This window comes from Mustela putorius, unplaced genomic scaffold (genome assembly GCF_011764305.1).
Source record: "Mustela putorius furo isolate JIRA1106 unplaced genomic scaffold, ASM1176430v1.1 tig00537227_pilon_pilon_pilon, whole genome shotgun sequence".
NCBI classification, from domain to species: domain Eukaryota; kingdom Metazoa; phylum Chordata; class Mammalia; order Carnivora; family Mustelidae; genus Mustela; species Mustela putorius.
This window is the reverse complement of record NW_025422368.1, coordinates 31644725-31658166: the sequence shown is the minus strand read 5'-3', so window position 1 is coordinate 31658166 and position 13442 is coordinate 31644725. Positions and strand designations below refer to the sequence as shown.

The 13442-nt window shown below is 34.8% G+C and overlaps 1 long non-coding RNA gene across 3 annotated transcripts in view; it reads left to right on the top strand.

Moving 5' to 3' along the window:
* The first annotated feature begins 1692 nt into the window (after positions 1 to 1692).
* The window catches only part of LOC101670930, a 32003-nt gene continuing 20253 nt past the window's right edge, over positions 1693 to 13442 (top strand). For all 3 annotated transcript variants that reach the window (XR_001180014.2, XR_001180016.2, XR_199681.3), the window contains exon 1: positions 1693 to 1782. This is a non-coding gene — a long non-coding RNA (uncharacterized LOC101670930). The remainder of the gene's footprint in view (positions 1783 to 13442) is intronic.

Below are 13442 nucleotides of genomic sequence, written 5' to 3'. Positions count from 1 at the left end.
TCCTAGACTAATAAAGACTTGATCAATGGCAAGTCTTTGATTTCAAATCCAGTTCTCTCCTGTTCGATCTTCAGACAGTAATCTTTGCTGCTTGTCTGTGCCTACATTCGGATCTTGCTGGTGTCTATTTCTGCAGTCTTTTAGATCAGGTAAAACAGAATGGAGACCATAAAATATTCTCCCTTTGAAAGATAAAATAATTCATTTCATAAAATACCGTAAGTAAGTAGCTAATAAATGTCATCCCTATAAAAGGAGAAATATTTTTTAATTAACAAACATTTACAATTTTTTCTCAGTTTATTTCTTCAGTCTTTTGCTGAGACAGAGCTATATTTAGTTTGTATTTAAATCATCCTCATGCCTCACTACACACACACACACACACACACACACACCCCCAGAAACACTCACACATTCCACATACATATTCAACACAACCCATAACCTAGTCAATAACTATGACAACCTTGAATCCTCCCTATCCCTTCTACACAGCCTAGAATCCCAGCTAAACCACAATCACTGGAGTTTCTTATACCACATGGTGTGAACCTAGATGGTATCAAAATGCCTGATTTGTGATGTGTGTGTTACTGTTCACTTAAAAGTGCTTTTACTACCTTTTCTTATCAATGGAAAACTTTCAAAGTATTTAAAAGCAATGCCTTTAAACATTCTGGCTGCAATAAAGCAAAAATGGCAGGTGGCTATATGAAAGAGGTAGAATACATTTAAAGGAAATCACTCATAGGGAAAAGGTGTAACATTGCTTAGAGTTTATTTATATACTTTCTACTGGGAAGAGTGTGTTTTGGGGTGATGTGGGATTCTTTCCATTTGCCCAGTGAGAACATTAGCTGTTTTATAGAGCACTGTTGTTATTTTTAAGAAAGATGGAAAAATGAAACATTAGAAAATCTGCCTAGCAATACGAACTGAGTTCAGAAATGTAAATAAAAAGGCCAGAAGGCTAAACTTAAAATCCACAAATTACTTAAATAGAAAAGATTAAAATGCTTTACCATTAGACAACATTCTGAGGACTAGAGGAGAGGGAACCTAATGTTTATGAAGCAAGACTTCTCACTAATTAAGGAAAAGAAGAAAAACAGATTGTACTTGCTACCCTGAGCAGGTTATCTAATGTGACTAATGCACACTTGTTTAAGGAACAGGAAAATGATGCTTTGACATTCAGAGAAAACAACAACAGCAGCGACAAGGTAACTGTTCTTAATATAAGTCACCAAGACAAATCTCTAAAACCTGTTACAGTGAGAAGTTAGGTTTGGAATAAAACTGAACAAATAATACAATTTTCCTCCCTTCATCCTGGAAGTTTCCATTTTGCTTTCTTTATGGAGCGTCACTCTCACTCTTGCATTCAGTGCATTCGGTGGCAGTTGGGGACCTCTAAAGGACCATGTGTCAACTAGGTAAAACTTTTAAATTATACTCATTAGAGGTAAAAATTCCCCAAATTTACTCCTCTTTAAAACATAAGTTATTTATATTTAAGACTGTAGTCTTTAGTGCCATCTAAGTATGACAGTTGAATTGATAAACAATTTAGAAAAATGACCAATTTTTACCATGGAAGCTAAGATTGTATCTATAGACAGTAAAACCTCTATTGCAAAATGTTGGACCCATTGTCACTATGTCACAGATTCTTAGAATTTTAGAGCTGGAAGAGAAGCCCTTCCATAATACCTATGAAGAATCATGACACTGGCTGGAAGCAGAGTTTCCCTCAGTGCTTAGTACCCATCAGCAAAGGTACAGATGGGAAAAGTTTTGACATAATTGAATCTCCACATGGGTGTCCAAAATTGTAGGAATTAATTCATTTTTCTATATGATTGTTGTTTCAACCTAAGTACCTCCTAAAAGTGAGAAAATATACCTGGCCCCAGAGACAGGAGAGGAAGAATGAAATTTCTCAGATGTTTTAAAGCAAAAATAATGTTGAAAGCTTGTGTTTGAGAATGAAATTAATCCTCACTCAGGCATCCTGTGTCTGTAATGAATTCTGAGAACCCTGAAAATTCTACATTTGAAACTTAGGCTTTCAGATTTTCATGTGGGTATATTTGTCAAAGTAGATGGATACAACACAGGGTATTTATGTGTATTTAGGAGTTTGCTAGGTTTATTTTTATTTATTTTTTAGAAGATTTTTTTCTACCTATTTGAAAGAGAGAGAAGAGATTGAGAGAACGAATGGAAGAGGGGCAGAGGGAGAAGCAGACTTCCTGTGGAGCAGGGAACGGGACACAGGACTGGATCCCAGGACCCTGATTAAGCCACCCAGGACCTCCCCCCACCCAATTTTATTTATTTATTTGAAAAAATGTTTTATTTATTTATTTGAAAGAGAGAGAGGAGTTTGCTAGCTTTATATAAAACTTTTATTCTTTAGATAAACAGTATATGGGTTTCACAGATGTTAGGGGACAGGCTGGTAAATAGGTTAAAAACTCTAGAGACTCTTTTTCTCACTTGTTAACATAGAAAATTACCTCTGAATAATTTTGGACATGATAGATGCACTCTAAAATTTCATTTTAAGGGGCACCTGTGTGGCTCAGCCCACTAAGCCTAAGACTCTTAATTTTGGCTTAAGTCATGATCTGAGGGGCATGGGATCCAGCCTCTTGTCAGTCTACATGCTCAGCATAGAATCTGCTTGAGATTCTCTCTCTTCCTCTCCCCACTGCCCCTTCCCTCACTTGTGCGTGCTCCCTCTATTTAAAAAAAAAAAAAAAAAAATTTCAATTTGAAACAACATGGAGGTGGCCAAGGAAAGAAACTCCTGAAAGGATTTGAAGGTTTGAAGGTATAGTAACTCCTACTTAAGATGATAAACAAAATGGAGTTAACAGCAGATTGAAAATTGCAGGAAAAAAAGAAGACATAGCAATAGAAACTTTCTATAATAAAACAAAAGAGAAACTATAATTTAAAATATATAATAAATGAGCTGAGTGACAACTTCAAATAGCCTATTGTGCATGTAATTGAGATCTAAGAAGAAAAGAGAAGAAGACCTGAATAATTAATAATAATTTTCCAAATTTGAGTAAAATGGTAAAGTCACAGATACAAGAACCTCAGTGAACAAGAACTACAAAATAAGCACAAAAAAATCAAAATCAGGGGCGCCTGGGTGGCTCAGTGGGTTAGGGCCTCTGCCTTTGGCTCAGGTCGTTATCCCAGGATGCTGGAATCTAGCCCTGAATCAGGCTCTCTGCTCAGCAAGAAGCCTGCTTCCTCCTTTCTCTGCCTGCCTCTCCGCCTACTTGTGATCTCTGTCTGTCAAATAAATAAAATCTTAAAAAAAAAAAAAATCAAATACCTCAAAACTAGTAATAGAATACACTATACTAGTAAAAGAATACAGACGATTTGTCTCCCTCCCAATCGCATCTTGTTTCATTTTTTCTTCTCCTACCCCCTTAACCCCTCATGTTGCATCTCCACTTCCTCATAGCAGGGAGATCATATAATAGTTGTCTTTCTCCAATTAACTTATTTCGCTAAGTATGATACCCTCTAGTTCCATCCACGTCTTCACAAATAGCAAGATTTCATTTCTTTTGATGGCTGCATAGTATTCCATTGTGTATATATACCACACCTTCTTTATCCATTCATCTGTTGATGGACATCTAGGTTCTTTCCATAGTTTGGCTATTGTAGACATTGTTGCTATAAACATTCGGGTGCACGTGCCCCTTCGGATCACTACGTTTGTATCTTTAGGGTAAACAAACCCAGTATAAGTGACTCTTAATCTCACAAAACAAACTGAGGGTTGCTAGGGGGGAGGGGTTGGGAGAGGCGGGTGGGATTATGGACATTGGGGAGGGTATGAGTGTATGTGCTATGGTGAGTGCTGTGAAGTGTGTAAACCTGGCGATTCAAAGACCTGTACCCCTGGGGATAAAAATACATGTTTATTAAAAAATAAATAAAATTAAAAAAAAAAAGAATACAGAGGAAAAGACTATCTTATATATGAAAAGCAAAGTTCAAGACAGAAGTTACTCATCAAAAACAATGCAAAGAAGAGTGGAAAACCATGTTTGAAATACTCAAGTTCACCTTTAAAGTATCAAAAACAAAAACAAAAACAAAAACAAACGAACAAGGGTCCAAACCCTGTCAACCTAGAATTCTAGACCCAACAACACATATTTTAAAAATAAAGAAAAAATAAAGACTTTTGTAGATATAAGAATAGCAGAAAGAGAATTTTCAAAGTCGTTTCAAGAGAAAGAAGATAAAGCATAACAGAAATATGGATCTACACAAATGAAGGAAGGAAACCCAAACAGTAACTACATGGATAAATATATAAAAGTTCCTTCTGACTACTTAAAGCTCTTAAAAAGAGAATTTTCTAAAAAGCCATATACAACTTACTTTTTAAAAAATCACTGAGAAGACATCAAGAGAAAATTAGAAAGTATTTTAATTGAAATGGAATGAAAACACCACTTAATCAAAATGTATACCTTTAAGGTAGTAATAGAGGAAAATTTACAGCAGGGAAGGCCTACATTGCAGAAATCTCAATTCAAAGATCTCACTTCTGTCATAAGAAACTAGAAAAAAGAACAAATGAAACCCAAAGTAAGCAAGGGAAATGTGGAAGACAATGAGATAGAAAACAGAAAAACAGTAGAGAAAAATAAATTAAACCAATGGTGTTTTGGGAAAACTCAATTAAATTAATAAACCTATAACCAGACTAATCATAAATAAAAAGAAACTAATATTAGGGATGAGAGATATGACATCAATGCAGATTATACATAAATTGGAAGGATAATAAGAGAATATTTTGAACATCTCTCTCTCTTTCTTTCTTTCTTTTTTTTTTAAAGATTTTATTTATCTATCTGACAGAGAAAGAGAGAGATCACAAGCAAGCAGAGAGTGGGGGAAGCAGGCTCCCTGAGGAGTGGAGAGCCCCACGGCAGGGCTTGATCCCAGGACTCTGAGACCACGACCTGAGCCGAAGACAGAGGCCTAAGACCTGAGCCAAAGGCAGAGGCCCAACCCACTGAGCCACCCAGGTGTCCCAAACATCTTTCTGACAAAAAAAAATTGGACAACACAGATAAAATGAACAATTCCTTGAACAATACTTTTGAATCTCACTCTAGAAAAAAATAAATAAAATAGCCATACAACTATTAGATATTTGAAATTATATCTTAAAATTTTACTACAAAGATAATTCACTCAGGTGCCCCTCATGTTCAGTTTTAGAAGCCTGGGTGGCTCAGTCATTAAACATCTGTCTTTGACTAAGGTCATGATCCCAGGATCCTGGGATTGAGTCCCACTTCGTACTCCTTGCTCTGTGAGAAGCCTGCTTCTCCCTCTTCTGCTTTCCCTGCTTATATTCCCTCTCTTACTGTCTCTTGCCTCTATCAAATAAATAAAATCTTTAAAAAAATAAAAATAAAACCCAAAAATCTGATGAAATCTATCAAAATGTTAATAGAGCTATTAAGGTAGTTTAGCAAGGTTGTAGGACCCAAGATTGACATACAGAAGTCAATAGTATTTTATACCAGCAACTATCAAAAATGAAATTTAGAATTACCATTTCTTTTAAAGATTTTACTTATTTATTTGCCAGAGAGAGTGAGAGCGAGAGAGAGCGAGAGAGAACACACAAGAAGGAGGGAGCAGCAGGCAGAGGGAGAAACAGGCTCCTAGTTGAGGAAGGAGCCCAACGTGGGACTCTATCCCAGGACAACAGGATCATGACCTGAGCTGAAGAGCCACCCAGACGTCCCCCCAAAATTATAATTTTTAATAGGATAAAAAATGAAATACTTAGGAATAAAGTTGACAAAATGTGTGCAAGACCTAAAAACTGAAAACTATAAAACAGTGCTGAAAGAAATTAAAGAACTCCTAAATAACTAGAACAGTCATTATTATTTATTACAGTCATGGGTCAGGAGACACATTATTGCTAGTAAGTCAGTTTGGTCTGAACTGACCTGTTGATTCAACACCAAATCAAAATCCCACCAAATGTTTTTATGGAAGTTGACAAGCCAATTTTAAAGTTTAAATGGAAATGCAAAGGATTTAAAATAGCCAAAACAATTTTGAAAAAGAAAATGAAATTTGGAAGACTAATACTACTTGATTTCAAGGCTTTTTATTTTTTTATTTTTTTTTTCAAGGCTTTTTATAAAGTTACCATAATGGAGAGAGTGTTATAGTGATATAGTGTAGGCAAATAGATCAATGAAACGGAATAGGGAATTTATTAGGAGACACACACATAAGAACTCATTTTCACAAAGATGGAAAGGCAATTTAACAGAAAAAGTATAACCTTTACAAACAAATTGTGTTAAAACAAGGGGTATTCATATGTAAAAACATGAACTGCAATCCATACCTAGTACTAGATATAAAAACTAACTCAAAATTAGTTGTAGACCTAAAATGGTAAAAATTCTAGAGGTAAATAGGAGAAAAATTTTTGATTTTGGATTAGGCAAATAGCTCTTAAATATGACAACAAAAACAACTCAGAGGGAAAATAATGATAAATTGGACTTTATCACAAAAAAAAAATCTGCTCTTTTAAAGACATTGTTAAGAGAATGAAAAAGAATAAGGTTAAGATAGGACTAGCAGAAAGTATTTGGAAAATGTCTATCTGATAAAGAATTTGTGACTAGACTATAGACAGAACTCTTATAAACCAAGAGTAAGAATATGAACAACCCCAAAATTTAGACAGAAGATCGGATGGTAACCTTACCAAAGGAGATATATAGATAATAAACAAGCATAAGAAATGATGCTCAATATCATTACTTATTAGAAAAATGGAGGGGCGCCTGGGTGGCTCAGTGGGTTAAGCCTCTGTCTTCAGCTCAGGTCATGATCTCAGGGTCCTGGGATCGAGCCCTGCATCAGGCTCTCTGCTTATTATTTATAGGCATTAAAATAGCTAACATTAAAAAGATTGACCATACTAAGTGTTGGTGAGGTTATGAAGCAACCGTACTGGTACTGGTAGGAATATAAATTGGTACAATAACTGTGGAAATCAGTTTGACACTTTGCTAAAAGTTTAATATATCACCCATATGATTCAGTCAATTTCACTCTTAGGTATTTGCCCAAGAGAAACAAAACCTACATCCAATGAAATACTTGTGCCTTTGTCTATACAGAATCAAACTGGGAAACAAGTGAAATGTACCATCAAGAGGTAGATGGGCAAACAACTTGTGATATATCCATTCAATGAAATTTATTCAACAATAAAAAGAAATGAACATATGCAACCTGGATAAATCTCAAAACAGTTACACTGAGTGAAAAAAGCCAAACAAAAACTGGTATCTGTTGTATAATTTCATTTATAAAAAAAAATCAAGATCAAAACTAACCTATCATGGCAGAAAACATACACATGGTTGCCTGGGGATGAGAAAGATTGGGAGGGAGTGGTTATAAAGGGGCATGAGGAACGATAGATTTTTTTTTTTATTATTCTGATGATGGTTTTCCAGGTATGCACAAGTGTCAAAACTTACAAAATTAAACACTTTAACTAGATAGTTTATTGTATGTCAATTACATCTTAGTTGACTTGTTAAAAATTATTATTGAGATCAGTTTGATTTATTGCTCACTCTTTTATTGTGTTTTTTAGATAATTGGAAAGTCATAATTTTGTACACTTATTTGTGAAGTTCTTCCTTAAGAGACCTTGCCTTTCCAACTCATCAGAGGAATCCAAGGAGAGTTTATATAGGGAATCACCAGCAATTTTCACTGTACTCTTTATCTTAGTGTTTATATTATTAATGTACCAGGTATTGGGAAAAACATTTTATTTCCACACTTATATCCAATTTTCTTCTTTTTTTTTTCCTTTACTGTAACTCTCTGTGTAGTTACATTTCCCAATTTTCTATATAGTATACAGCCAACAATATACCTAAAATTTAAGATTCTTTATTCATGTTACTTTTCTTGGTCTAAATGTCAGGTCAATGAAACAGGGTTCAGATTTTTTTTTTTTAATTCACATGGAAACAGAAATATTTATGCGTGGAAGTGGAGGAAAAATATAGGATTGCACATAAAGCATTATTATATCCACAGAGAAGTTCAGCATATAGGGCTTTCCAGATATATAAATCTGTATCTCTTTACTGTTCTCACTGTTCACTTACTTCTAATAGGTCTTCTAAATGGAAGAGTTATTACTAGTCCATTATTAGTATTAACTCTTCCCTTCAAGAAATTTTGGCATCTTTTTCTGGTGTTCTATATTAGCATCTGCTATGACTTTAATTACTGTCCAGGTGGTTTCCAATCATTTGGTGCTCTCACCTTGGGAACTATTCACCTCATTTCTATTCTCTTTCTTCCTATTTCAAATGTACAACTTTTGTTTATCTTCTGAGTATACCAAAGTTTTGGTAGTGTACTTTTAAATCCATTGCCCTTATAGGTTCTTCCAAACTCATGCTTTTTTTTTTTTTTTCCCCTCTTGGAGTTCTTTGAAGATGTATGCAAAGGGTGTCTCCCAATTTGAGTGGAGCAGGAGGATGGTTAACAATAAAAATCAAAATGTAATTTTTATGTAGGGAAACCTGAACACTCTTATATACATAAAACTATCATAAGTCATCTGTCCAGGAAAAATATTAAAGAATATTTTGCTTTTACTGATTGGTTAAATGTAGCAAAGAAGGCAAGATGTGTTAGAAATGTAGAAAGAATTTTATTTCACTGGAGTTTAATGTGGTATATGGTACCCTAACAAATACTGAAAACTCCAGTGAATTTTCTACTTTACCTGCACCCTGTTGATGAAACGTGTCAGTTTGATGAGAAGTCATCCAATGCAACTAGGTTCACATTTAGTTTGATATAATAACGTAGGAGGTTGCATCTACAGATCTTTTAGCATTTTAGAAGTGGACATATGATTGGTAATTGGTTATTTGAAAATTCAAGTAATAAAATTAAGTAAAAGAGAATGTAAGCATGCACTGCACATGCCTATAGTAACTTCTTCTTATCTATTATCCAGAAATTTTCATCATGGTCTAGGTATCATGCCAGAGTTAAGCCAAGCAATCTAGCAATTCTGATTTTGGAATTGATTAGATCCTGCAAGTAACAACAATTCATAGAAAGTTTCTTCTGAGCTGCTATCATGTTTGCATAATGTTATTTTCATACCAATGCTCATTTCACTGGTTCTCCTGGGTTCTGGGTTTATGTCAAGCAAGTGCAAGTGAAAAAAAATCTCAATATCAAGAAAAATTACGTAACAATGACCTAAAAGGCACTAAATACAAATAAAGTGATTTACTAGATTATTCAATAACAAAGTTGCCCTTAATAAGCTAGTTTGAATGATGGAGATTATTGAGCTATCATCTTAACAGATATGATGCTAAAATTCTAGTGAGGCACAGGTTTTGAGTTTATCCTCATCAAAATTTAGGTCGCAATTACTACCTTCAAAGCATTTACCCTTAAATGTAGTCTATATGAAGTTGGGTTGCATCACTGATTACCAATATATTTTTAAAAGCTACTATATTAACTAATTTTTTTAGATTTATTTATTTATTAGAGAGAGACAGTGCATACATGTGATGGAGGCGATTGGTGGGGAGGCGCAGAGAGGGAGAGAAGCAGGCTCCCCACTGAGCGTGGAGGAGCCCAAAAAGGGCTGGATTTCACAACCCTGAGATCATGACTTGAGCCGAAATCAAGAATCTGATGCTCAACCAACTGAGCCACCGAGGAGTCCCTTCACTAGTTTTTATGAAGTCCTTAGATTAAAAGTTCTTCTATCTTTGCATACTTTTAATACTCAGGTAATTTTAGTATTGTCTGTTACTTTGGTAGCTCTTCCATGGTATTCCTTCCTCTTTCCCTTCCCCCATTACCTCCCCATTTTGGCCTCATGTATCTGCACAACTTAAAATTTTGAACTAAGTACTTTAATGTAGTATATATAGACAAGAAAAAGTTCAATGTAACATTCCTTTGTCACTGCAAAATCATAAGTTACAGAGTGATAAGTAAAGATGTGATACATTGCTAAATTCTATAATAAAGTCTATGAAGTCACTTAAATTTTGCAGTATTTCTCTCTGAGAGTTTAATTATAACATTTCTTTAAGTACTATTGTGGAAGGATCTTTTGGTAACTAAGGCAACTTCACTTTCCATCTATTTTGTCTATATAGAGGTAAAGACAGTCAATCAATCTTTTCTCAGCCTACCTTACAAGTAGTAGTAACCACGCTACATATTTTAAGACAATGAGGCATAAACAGAGATATGTTTGTTTGTTTGTTTGTTTCCTAATAAAAGGGACAGATCTTATTGTCTCATACTCTCTTTCTTTCTTCCCGCCTTGATCTGGACCTGTTGAATGGAGCTGAAGCAACCGTCTTTTCAATATGAGGCTAAGCAGTAAGATGTGGATAAAAGATCAAAATGCTAAAGATAGTAGAACACAAAAACATGGAGATCCTGGGTAACTGATGGCATCATTGAGCAGTTGCACTTCAACTTATCCTTTTTTTTTTTTTTAAGAGTTTATTTATTTATTTGATAGAGGGAGTAGAAGCATGGGGAGCTATAGGCAGAGGAAGAAGCAGGCTCTCCTTGAGCAGGGAGCCCACTTCCCATTGAGCAGGAGGCCAATGTGGGGCTCCATCCCAGGTTCCCTGGATGAGGACCTGATCCTAAGGCAGATGTTTGACTAACTGAGACACCCAGACACCCCAAGCTCAACATATTCTTCTATATTTCTTGCAATGTGAGATAAACATCATTATCACTAAAGCCTTTCTTATTTGGCTTTTTCAATATTGCAGGCAAAAATACTTAACAATACCACCATTTTAAATTTTTTAAGTAAAAAAAAAAAAACAAACTTCTCTACTTATGAAATTTCAACTTACAAATTTTCTTTCACTTGACCAAAGCTATGACTTAGAGAAAACATAACTATTCAACAGTAAATATGGTGAGTAGTCATGCATGGTTATTTTACCATAGGTTGTAGAATGATTTTTAAGGCATTTGTTTGTTTTACCTGTGCTTAGCTTTGAGGTGTATTATAATGGATATGTGAAAAAGGAATGAGTTATTTAAAGTGTTAGTTGGAAAGGTACATTATTAGAAAGAAGAAAACATAATAATTTAAAAAATTGGTGAGAAGATAATGAATGTTGTATAAGGTTATAGAATAAATAACTTAATATTTATAACTCTCAAGAACAAATAGTGAATAGTGAAAGAAAATGGATTTAAAAAAATGACTAGTGAAATGAAAAAATATCTTGGGTGTGTGACCAGATATTTAACATCAATGCTGGTTACTTATCAAATGCAATTCAATTCATGAGTAAGTTTTACAATTGGCTTCAAAAGGTGATGAAAATATTGCTTCTGGAAATTTGTTAAAGTTAAGGCTGATTCACAAATTCAAGGCAATCTGAATGTTAACTATAACAAAACATGGCAGATAGGGTATTTGCAAAATAATTTACTTCACCGTTTAAATAATAAAAGACAATGAACATGCAATATTTACTTTTTTATCCCACCTCATGAAACTCGTTATTGGGATAACTGGAATTCTAGTTGCTGTCTTGGATCATTAGGACAAAATAATACCCTTGAAATGATCATAATGTAAACTTGCAAATTTAAGTACTACTAATATACTTCTTACTCTGTCTCTGTCTTTGTCTCTCTCGCGCTCTGAACTTAAAATGAGGAATAATGAAGTCTATTTATTTTTTAAATGCACAGAAAGGAGGTCACTGTGGTTGTATCTTGACTCCGATTTGTCTGGACCAATCTCAGGTGTGGGGTATTCAGCCTCAAAAATTACCAAATTATGCTCTTGTAACATTTGGTAGAATCCCTGCTAGTTGAAGATTGACTGATACCTCACATTAATGTCTGTCAACTAAAGAATAAGTAACTATAAATGCTTGCTGTCAGTGAAAGCAGGTTAAAAAGTGAGGTGAGTATGAGAATAACTTTGCACACATTGAAGGAGGTATAAGAGTAGTATCAGGACCTGAGTTGCATCAACTACCCATAGGCATGTTTCAAACGATTATAAATATACCTGTGTGAAAATTCTAAACATTCTATTGTTGTTCAGTAAATCCTAGTTGTCTTCTCAGCCCTCTTGAGGTGGCTGAGGGGGTGGAAAGGAAAGATTAGAACATCTTCAGGTGCATATCTGTTGTAAAAGTCCTAGTCAATAAACTTTATTTTTGCTTCTCTTGAAATCTGTTGCTACAATTCAGATTTTAAATTAGGAAATATATTCTTCTTAGTTATTTTTGAATCACTGGAGTTATATGCTCAGCATTCCCTCTCAAAGCACATGTGTTTACCTTGCTGAAAGTTTAGCATATAAGACTTACTTTTCTTTATAATTCTACATCCTTAAGAACTTCAATTCCTGGGCACTGGGTGGCTCAGTGGGTTAAAGCCTCTGCCTTCAGTTCAGGTCATGATCCCAGGGTCCTGGGATCGAGTCCTGCATTGGGCTCTCTGTTCAGCGGGGAGCCTGCTTCCCACTCTCCCTCTGCCTGCCTCTCTGCCTACTTGTGATCTCTCTCTCTCTTGGTCAAATAAATAAATAAAATCTTTAAAAAAAATGGTGATGGTGAATAGAAAATGAGGAAGGACTGGAATCATTATAAAACCAATACAGCAAAGAGCCAAAGAGATAAGACTTTTAGAAAGTAGAGACTTGGGATAAAGGAAACCATGGGAGAGGACAGGCATATAGTCCCATATGATTTAGGTGGGGAAACTGAGATGTCTAAGACAGTTGATGGACTGTGTTTAGGCCTGAAATAACTCAACCAGGACAATCACTTTGTGTTCTAGAGGAGGGAGAGAGAAGAGAAATCTGACATAGGGAGTAAAGCCACTCTATCTCTAGGACTATACTAGGATACAGGAAGCAGTGTCTTTCAATTCTAAAATTAGAAACTTTAAATATTGGTGGGTACAAAAATGGTGAAAACGTCTGCTGTTATGTTACCCACAACAAAATTAAAACTTTGAGTATATTGTTGAAATAGAGATAGAATAGAACTTAAAATGAGTGTGGTCATCAAAGGAAAGTAAATTGAAATTGATTAAACAGTACTCATTAACATTAATTTAAGAAACATAAATGGGTATTTGGCAATTGCTAGGCCCTTTGCTTGGTGTGTTTTCTTTTCTGTGCTATATTAGTGAATATAAACTTTCATGTATATTTTAAACATTTACAGACTTCCATTAGGATACCTGAGATCTCTCATCTTCTAACTCAGTTTTTCCCAAGGGTATATAGGCCTTCATTCCAACTTCTCCAATTCTGTGGT